This window comes from Scophthalmus maximus, chromosome 15 (assembly GCF_022379125.1).
Source record: "Scophthalmus maximus strain ysfricsl-2021 chromosome 15, ASM2237912v1, whole genome shotgun sequence".
Lineage (NCBI taxonomy): Eukaryota > Metazoa > Chordata > Actinopteri > Pleuronectiformes > Scophthalmidae > Scophthalmus > Scophthalmus maximus.
Genome location: NC_061529.1, coordinates 22,016,126 through 22,025,998, shown reverse-complemented (window position 1 = coordinate 22,025,998; position 9,873 = coordinate 22,016,126). Strand labels below are relative to the sequence as shown.

The following is a 9,873-nucleotide window of genomic DNA, read 5'->3' as shown; positions in this document are numbered from 1 at the left end:
ACCATGACAACATTATGGCCAACTTGCACAGTGAGGAACCCGGGAGTGACCCCTGATGATAAACTGTCATTTTTGGCAAACAGTGTTCGCTCCTACTGAATTGTCCTGTGCAACATCATGGTTGAGGTTACCGCAGCTCAACCACTGCACTCCTCCACAGTCGTCCGATCAGAGCCTGTGGTCTATCACTGCTGTCAGACTCTTCTCCTCATGGCTTAGCAGTGGATGAACAAACTCCAAAGAATACAGCTATCCACCCTTGCTAGCACTTCTTATTATGTTATGTGTTATATAGTAATTAGTGCTGTTAACATTAATGTAGGGATCTTAATTGTTTAATAATTAACACGTTAAATGTAATGCCATTGACGCATTTTGTGGCGGCTGACCTGTGTGATGACGTGTGGCACATGACAGTTTGCCATTAGCTACCCTGGCTATAGATGGATACAGACAAGGAAGGAGTTTCAAGTTTGTTTTGTCACGAAAACACGCGAGAAGTGACGCAGGGAAATATGCAATACACACGAGAAACAGGAATTGTCACTTTCATGATGGACGTCAAAAAGAAAGGGATCAATACTATGCGGGATACTCTATGTTGAAAAGAATCACAGGCAATAATCTGTGCTCAAAGTTAAAAAGATGCTTTTAATATTTGAATTTAATTCTACATTAATTCCATCATTTTACATTTAAATATCCATTATTACAAACTTCAGTCTTAAGGGGAAAAAAAGCCTTTTTTTTCATACCTTTGTAGTATCATCCAAACGGTGAATGGTTGCAGGTGTAGGTGGGCGAGCATCTGGTTCCAAAACAACCAAGATGGCGCTGGTCAGAATGCGAAAATCAAATTTCAAAATGGCAGTTCACAAACCAATGGATTGTCACTTGAGTTTAACCCCCTGTGCGCATGGCAAAGCACAGCCTCAGAGCCACAACTCCTACATCCCCTACAGAGGGCCACGTTCAGAAACAGCACTTTCCTGATAACTGTCATTAGTCATGACGATTGTGGCTAAACCATCTGAACTGAAGTCCCATACGTGTCCTGTTGAAGAATACTTGAGGAATAACATGAAAATCATTCTTCCCTAACCATAGGTTGAGACCAACAACTTTGTTTTGTCCTTAACCACAGATTCTGTCCAATCGCTTCTGAATAGAAACCAGTTTTCCTTTGAAGGCGTTGACGCTTATTCCTATAGAGAAAAGGATAAAGACAGTAAAGTGGGTCATTTGGCTGATTTAGAGCTGACTTTTTTGTGTGTTTCAAAGAAACTGTCCTTTCTTACGCTACACTTGTATGAAGGATAACACTTTTGGCACACAGTCAAGAGAGAGTAGCACAAAAAACAATTAGGTGGAAATGCACAAAAATGAATTATGGTGAAGTTGTGGCAAAGCGGATATGATGAGGGCTGTCCTCTGCTGTCCGTCGCGCAAAGCTGGATTGGTGCGTCACAACTTACATGACGGTGCCGTCCATTTTGACGTGTTCAAGCTCACACAAGCAGTAGCAACGTGATATCAGTGTGAACAAATGAGATTAAAACATCATATTTTTCTTGTGAACGTGCTGAATTACTGGAGACTTTCCCCTCGTCAGGCCTTTAAACACCGGAACTGGCAGCTTTGAAAGGGATGTGTGCTGGATGTGATGTTGTTGTCTGCTTTCTAGGGAACAGTTCCAGTCGGTGGGGGTGACAGCAGAAAGACATGGGACGTCATGGAGGTTTCAGCAAGACACTCGGCCACTCGTGTTTGAGCTCCTTATGAGCCAATCTTCCCTCGATGCTCTGAGATTTTTCTGAACATCTGTATAATGTCCTTTGTGTTTATTAAGCCCTCACAGATTACCTTCTCTTTCCCCCGGTGCTTAACCCGCTTCTTTTATATACATTGTGACCATGAAAACAGTTTCCCCTTTTCTTTTCACTGTCTGCACTGTATAATGATTATTGAGGCCTGCAAGCTGCTGGAATTTAATTTCTCCACATAAATCTCCACAATAGGAAGAGGAAATTAAAGTTGCCATTACTGTCGGCGGTATTATCGTATCCTCACTTAACCTGCCATTCAGGAGGAATGAAACATTTATACTGCGGCCCCTCCTTCCCCCTCAGCCCTCGTGTATCGTCTGGTGATCTCTGTGTGTGTGTGTGTGTGTGTGTGTGTGTGTGTGTGTGTGAGACAGAAAAGAAGAGTAACGTGGAGGGATATTGATATTTAAGAATTTTCTGTTTCAGCCAAGCCAGCATATTTTGTCCAGACCAATACAGAACATGTTTTGTACAGAATCTACTATATATATATATACTGTGTGTGTGTGTGTGTGTGTGTGTGTGTGTGTGTGTGTGTGTGCTTGTAGGTATCTTTCAGTAATTCCAGGTCAGCTCATAATAATGTCACACACACACACAAACGCCCCACCCCCCCCAAAAAAAAAATCAATTATGCTGGCCCTGACCAGAAGTGTCTCATTATTTCTTAGGCAATAACCTGAATGATAGAGTAATAAAGAGCAATTTATTTGCAGATGGGGAAGTGAGGGGGGTGAGGGGATGAGCAGAAGATGGATGCGTTCAGTTAGACAGATCTAATTAGCCTCATCCGAGCCACAGCTAGCCGCTCCACTCAGGCTAATCCTTGGCTACAACTAATGGCCAGTGACCCCCCGACCCATCCTCCCACCACACTCCCCCGCCCCACCCTGTCCTCTTCCTCCATCAGCACCTCTGTGATGTGGGGATGAACACAAGTGAACGATGGGCAGAACAACAGTGACCCTTTCTATATTCGACATGGTTGCGTTTCGTATGGGGTCTGTCACGTTGCTATATAACCCCTGGTGTGATGATAGGCTCTTCTTACTGTTGTGAATGTGGGACGGTCATTGCAAACTGTCTTTAATATCGATATAATATCCATAGCTCTCTAATGTCTTACTTTACAACATTGTATTTATTTAATATTTTTTTGATGGTGTACTATAGGAAACACACTAAATATGAAGGGGCTTAATACTGTTTATTGTTACTTTCATTATCCCTTTATCAGCTTAGAATATTTCTGCTGAATTGCGCATCCATGTTTTTTCCCTGTACGTACACTTAATTGACGTATACACGTAAACTTTATGTTGATGTTCTGCATTTGTGCTTTTACACGGTACTTCAGGCAATACGCATTGATATGTCTGTATCTTCAGGATTATGATCCTCTAATAAAGAAAAGCAAAAACAAAATCTAAATACCGATTAGGTTTTGTTGGACTATACATTATTTCTCTTTATCTCAAGTAATGAAGTGTAAAACATTTCATTAAGTTTAAAAGTAAGTGTTTCCTAAATTATTGATGTGAATGTTATCGATGCCTGAAGCTCTTCAGGGAACATCACCTGTGGTCAAAAGGAAACTATAAATACGACTAACAGAAAACTGTCCGATCTATGAAAGTTGAATAGTTGATAAATGACTTGTTCTGTTCAACACAAAGACAAAAGAACCATTGAAGATGGAACCTGCGCATTTGCAGAAAACTCTCCTTGTCATCACCTCTGCTCCAAGTGATCGAGAGTGTCGGAGAATGTACAGTATGAGTTTGATTATAGAAAGATTGTATATGAGTGGACACATTGATGTTCACCAGAACCCTTGAATACTTTATATTGTATTTCATGTTAATGTCATATTTCCATAATTTCCCCCTGAGTGGTTTTACTTTGTAGAACCATGTACTGTATGCATTTTCTTCATGTATGTATATTTACTGTAGCATGTAGTGTGAATCCAGAGGTAGATCAGCATTGGCCCAATGCACAGCCACGTTCATAAAACATTCATGTCATTAACATCACTCATTGTTTTGTTTGTCGCGACCCCTGGTTTACACAGCGAGCATGTTTATACGTCCGCTCCGTGTATTTGACATTGCACAAACCATTCAGCACGAGTACGCGTGTAATTAATATCGCTGATTTATTCGCCACACACAGAGGGAGGGAGAGAGAGAGAGAGAGATAACAGGCAAATTAATCTCAACCTTAAGGGAGAGCAAATAAAACGCGGACAGGGGAGAGCAGGAGAACTGCCATCACTCCACATACATGTGGCTCCTCTCTCTCCCTTTCTGTCATTTCTCAGCCAGAATCTACGCAGCAGTCACACAAGCTCGACCAACCGAGAGTCAGCGTCGGCTGTCGATCTTTACGGTTCAACCCGTTTTAATATCACCAAATAACCCCAAACCTACCAGAAATATGAACACTTGTGCATACATCAGTGTGATAAGAACTCCCTTAAATGACAGAAACCATCATTGAGAATTATGTATTTTAACGGAACTTTTTAGTTTCGCTTAATGTCTGATAACATGGAGGAGGCGGGGTTTATGACCAAAAGTGCAGCCAGCCACCAGGGGGCGATCAAAGTAATTTGACTCCTTACCGTAATTCAATAGAAATCTCGCCTAAACAGTATTGGATATTGATATTCTGCCTGTCGTGCTATATGGTAGTGAAGTATGGGCTCCACACGTTGTCATAGGGACATACAAACATCCAGAACAGAATCCGGACAGGCAGAAATCAGCAGAGGCACTTTACACATCCAAAGAAAAACATAAACAAATGTCTGCACTTGATACCGAACATCCAACAGACAGCTCTCACATGTAAACAGTAGATGGGCTGTATTAATATATAGCTTTTCTCGTCTTATTGACCACTGAAAAAGCACTTTACAGGATAAGTCATCCATTCACACACGGATCCATACAGCGTTGCTGTTTACCACGCTTCTTCTGTCATGTTAATACACCTCCATACATCGGAGCGCTGAGCCCGGAGAAGATTCTCTTGTGTCAGCTGGTGACACCAACCATCTCCTCTCAGAAACCACGGTAAACCAACATTGTTTTTGTAAAGCTTTTACGTGAAAATCATGAGAACATCCAACCATTCCTGCTACATTTCAATAGTGCGTAGAGTGTGAAGCCTCAGCCTTTTTCCTCCACTGTGAATCTGTCCTCCGATAAAAGCCCAGTTAGCCTGACATCCCGAGTCATTTACTGCAGATTGTTGCGTGATGGCTAATTCAGTTCCTTTTCAAATGCTAATGGCCACACTCGTGTCACCACGTGGGCAGCTCAACGTCCTCAGTACAATGGAGCGGAGAGTGTGCTTGTATGGGTTTGCAGTCACTCAGGTTCTCGATCAGTGTGCAGACGTGTGAGTTCACTGATGTCGTGCATTCTTTTTTTCCCCACTTTTCTCACTCTGCACCTTTTCCTGACTTGCTTTAGTTTCCCTCTCGGGATTTATGTCAATGCTGGTTTATGAAAGAGCAATGAAAACCAAACAGAGGAGACAGCTCAGTACCAGGTAGTGGTGCAAGAATACTTCATTGCACGATTGTCACATTTCACTATGGAGATATCTATCAATTCACACCAATGATCAAGAGTATCAGCCATAACTATATTAGTAGAGGCAGCAGGAATGTTTGTACTTGCTATTTCTGTGTCAGAAGCAACAGTGGTTTACATGCTACGGAAAAATGAAAAGTCAACCATGAGTAAAGTTGTGTGGTACGTTTAGTGTAAAAAATGCTCCTATACCTCTGAGTGAATTCCAGTGTGGAGGCTGCATCATGTTCATACAGAAGGATGAAACTGTAGTCAGGGGAGAAGATTACAGCAAGACCAAGCACAAAGAACGTTCCTTCACACAGCAACCATTTCCCTATGCTGATCTTTCATCGCTGGTTTGTCTGTATCATTGGACCTGAAAAAAACATGACAGATGGGATATATCACAATTGATGGGAATTGGTTTTGGTGTTCCAGTGGTTTGCATGTGGACATCTGCCTTGGTGGGGCATAAATGATCTTGAATGGGGAGAATATCACATCGATATATGGTAACCACTTATATCCACCACTCAAAGTCAGCTGTCCTGGTGGAGGCTTTGGCCAAGGTACAGGAGAGAATGTCACACGGTCAACAATGCTGAAATTCTCACTGAAACCACCAATATCACGTGATCCCAAGTCGTCACCAGAGACGGCTCGCAGTGTGCCTCTGGACACCTGTCCTTCAGACACGAGCAACACCGTTTCCTTCTGGCTCTTTCAGATTTCTTATAAGAGAGCTAAAGACTTTGTCGCAGCCAACGTATTGAGAATCCTACTCTCGACATAATAATGCCAGTTACATTTGACAGTGGCTCAAGTGCCAGAGTCGGTCGTCCTCTAACCCAGGATGTTGCTGGTTCGATCCAGGCTATTCCCAGTCCACATGTCGATGTGTCCTTTGGCAACACACTTAATCCTGAATTGCCTCTGACGTATTGTGATACAGGGTCAGGCCCAAGGACTTTGAAACAGATTAATATCTCTATTATCAATCTATTTTCTGCAACATATCCTCCAGTGTGTCTTTTGGTCCAGTTAGGGGAAACCAATGCTGCTTGCATGCATACAGTTGTGGCCTGGCTGATTCACATTGAACGAGTGACATGAGTGTCTCTGTAATTGGTACAAACTGGAACCTATTCTGTTCAGTACATCTTGGAATTTAGTTCAAAGTACCTGAATTTCTTCTTCTTTTTCGATTTTTAATGGACCAGTGTTGCACGCACGGGAAACATCCTCTGATTTCAGGAGATCCATCATGTTATTTATTACACCAACTTCACCAACGTCTCCTTTGGGCTTATGAAATAGATGGGACTGGCTGACGTCACATGCATCCTGTAAATCCTTAATAAGGATCTGGATTACTGAAGACGGGAGCAACAGTTTTGCCTGCAGTTAAAGGGAAAACAAAGCCAAACTGTTGAAGGAGAGGGATTCATCAGCACACTCAGGAACGCATCATCCATAATATTTGCATCCATACCTAAATGTCCTCTGCCTCTTCACACCCTGCTTGCGCAAATATCCCGCTCTCTGAGGTCAAAGTGAAACATTTTGTAAAATTCTAAAATCAATTTAAAGATCTGCCAATATATTAAAAAATAAACCAGGGAAGACATTTTCCCTGACTTTATTCAGTGAAGAAAGCCACAAAATAAATATATATATATATATATTTTTGACCTTCCTTGATTAAGGAAATCGTATATTGGTTCAAATTGCTCTGTGATAAAAGGCTGAGCAGGTTGAAGTGTAGCTATGTCTAGAAAATAAAATAAAAAGATTGCGGTAATTTTCACACTTTCCTACACTTTTCTTTCGTCTTCCCAAAATGCTCTGCGGTTTACAGTAAAGATTATGTATATAATGGCATTCTCTTGAAGTGCTGTTATCACTTTCCTCCCTTCTTTGCAGTTTACAGTATGACACTTAATATAATAGAAGAAAATGTTTGAAGGCTCACAGTGTTAAACAGCCTCAGACTGCGAATAAACCTCAAACATATCGTTAGGTATGTTGCATTTTCCGATCTCACTTATTCATTGCAAAAAAATGTTTTTTCTAAATGTTCTAACTTGAATGGCAAACACACCATGTGATTGTCAGGGTGATCCCAATTATGATTATAGATGGTCATTTCTTACTGAAAGATGTTATTGATGGTAAGAGAACTGTTGACAACAGTAGAGATCCATAACTTGTTGAAAACATTAAGCACATACCTGTGAGCACACTCAAAAATACTACTATTTATTTTGCACCCGTGTTGTTGGCCCAAATCAAGTATATCTGACATAATAACAACAGACCAGGGTCAGTGCACATCATCTTGATCAGTTGTAGTGTCACATTATAGATAAAGAGTATATTAAAAAAATCCTTGTTGCCCTTCAATGCTTACCTGTCAGTTTTGGAAGAAATACCCATTAATTGTTGGGGCGTTTTTTTGAAATTTTGCTCCTATATCCCCACTATCCCTCCTTCTGCCCTGCCTCACACAGGAACCTCGCCCTCACAACACGCTGCCTATCTTTGCTGCCGGCTGAAAGCTGAACGCGTGCGAACACTACCCGCCCTCCATTAAATGAGTGCAAAGCTCAGCTGGGCTTCTGCCCCACAACGTTCACCGACCTCTGCTCTGCAGACACACACATGCGCCCGCTCACACACTCCTTTCCTGTCGCACACTTCTCTACAACACACCTTCTCACAAGTCCAATCACTCACCGCAATTTTCTCTCCCTCCCTCCCCTGGTACAGAACATCATTCAAGACCCTGTTTCAGCTGAACTAAAACACTGTCACTCCCTCTGTCATTCTTTTGGTCATATTAGTTTTCATCTCCAGTGTCACAACAAATAAAACTATGCATCATATTTGTATGAAACCATGTAACATTACTCTACCTCGTCAGTCAACAGAGTGTAGACTCAGAGTTTACATTATGTTGTGCTCTCCTGACCGCCATTGTGGTTGCTTTTTAAAGTTTCGCGAGCTTTGATGTCTCCTCAACTGTGATTGGCTGATTGTCTGTGAGTCTGCTGGAGAGCTTCTCTGTTTCGTCATTAAAGGGGCCAGTATGCAACGTAGAGAAGGTCGGTGGTTCGATCAGTGGCTCCTCCACTGAACCAAACACACTGGGCTGAATTGGGGTTCAGTGTCTTGTCCCAGGGCAGTTTGACGTGCTGACCATTTGATTTGAGTTATTACTGAAGTTCACACTGGCCAAAAACACCCCCAATGCCCCTGATGGCATCGATGTGTGAATTGATGATTTATGGAGATATAGCAATGCACAGATTGGACTAAATGGAAAACTGACTATATTTATATAGCATTTTTCTTGACTTATTGACCACTCAAAGCGCTTTACACAACACCCAAATTTCCCCGTTGTGGGACGAATAAAGGATTATCTTGTCTTAACTTAAGTCACAGTCACCCATTCACACACATTCATACAGCGCTGCTGTTTTCAGGGTTAAGTGTCTTGCCCACGGATACAACGGCATGCGGACTGGGGGAAGCCGGGACCGAACTGGCAACCTTCAGGTGGTATGAATGGTTGTGAAGTAGTAGTTGAGGGGTCATTATTTTACTCTGAAATTTACTGTTATATTTGCAGCTGGTCCAAATGTGACTCAAATGACTCGATTTATTCTGACATGTTCTTTTGCCTCCACTCTATCTTACCTGATCTCCTATAGCCAGTCTCTCAGCACAGAGCTGGGTCCAGTCTCAGACTGGTGCTGTTGTGCAGGATCACCAGAAAGTAGGGAGGGGACGATACCACTTTTTCATGTCTGATCCGATACCGACCCTGCAACTTTGAGTACCTGCCGATACCGATCCGATACTAATCTGAAACAATCTTTACCCCACTTGTAAAATAAAATATTAATAATGAATTGTTCTGGATGCACTTTGCTTAACCTAGCCATCTAAAACCTAATAGTCAAGTGTAAGACAAATAATCAACTCCCCTAAAGGAAGACACACATAGCCAGCAACATGACTGAATTATGTAATACCGCTGTTTTATTTCTCACAAAACTATTGACTCATAGTCAGCACCATTCAAACAAGCAAAAATAAATTGAACTGTAAACTGTATATTAAATAATAATAAATAAAAATAAAATATGATGCCGGAATGTTGTTGAAGGCTTAGTAGATACGTAAATAGGCATTTATTTAGTATGTTTACTGTAATGTATCAGATCGGATTTTACTTCTTATTTCTTCCGATATCCGATCCAGTCATTTTGGCCAATATTGTCCCAATACCGATATGGAATATCGGATCGGGACATCCCTACCAGAAAAATGATTGAATCGGGCTACGGAGAAATTTGCCCCACGGCAATAAGACAAGGACATTTTGATGATGTCATTGTCTCAATGTTTCAATGTGAAGGCTTATGGACAGATTCTGGTAAAAGTTTTATTCA

At 41.6% G+C, this 9,873-nt stretch overlaps 1 long non-coding RNA gene across 2 annotated transcripts; it reads right to left on the bottom strand.

Moving 5' to 3' along the window:
* Window positions 1-716: 716 nt before the first annotated feature.
* On the bottom strand, window positions 717-8,422 carry LOC118286160. 2 transcript variants are annotated; one of them, XR_004785327.2, is made up of 4 exons: window positions 8,329-8,422; window positions 6,596-6,811; window positions 5,624-5,789; window positions 717-1,205 (listed from the first exon to the last, which is right to left on the bottom strand). It is a non-coding gene; the product is annotated as an uncharacterized LOC118286160 (long non-coding RNA). The 2 variants fall into 2 exon arrangements; XR_004785326.2 differs by lacking the exon at window positions 8,329-8,422 and adding an exon at window positions 6,906-6,954.
* Between the last annotated feature and the right edge of the window lie 1,451 nt (window positions 8,423-9,873).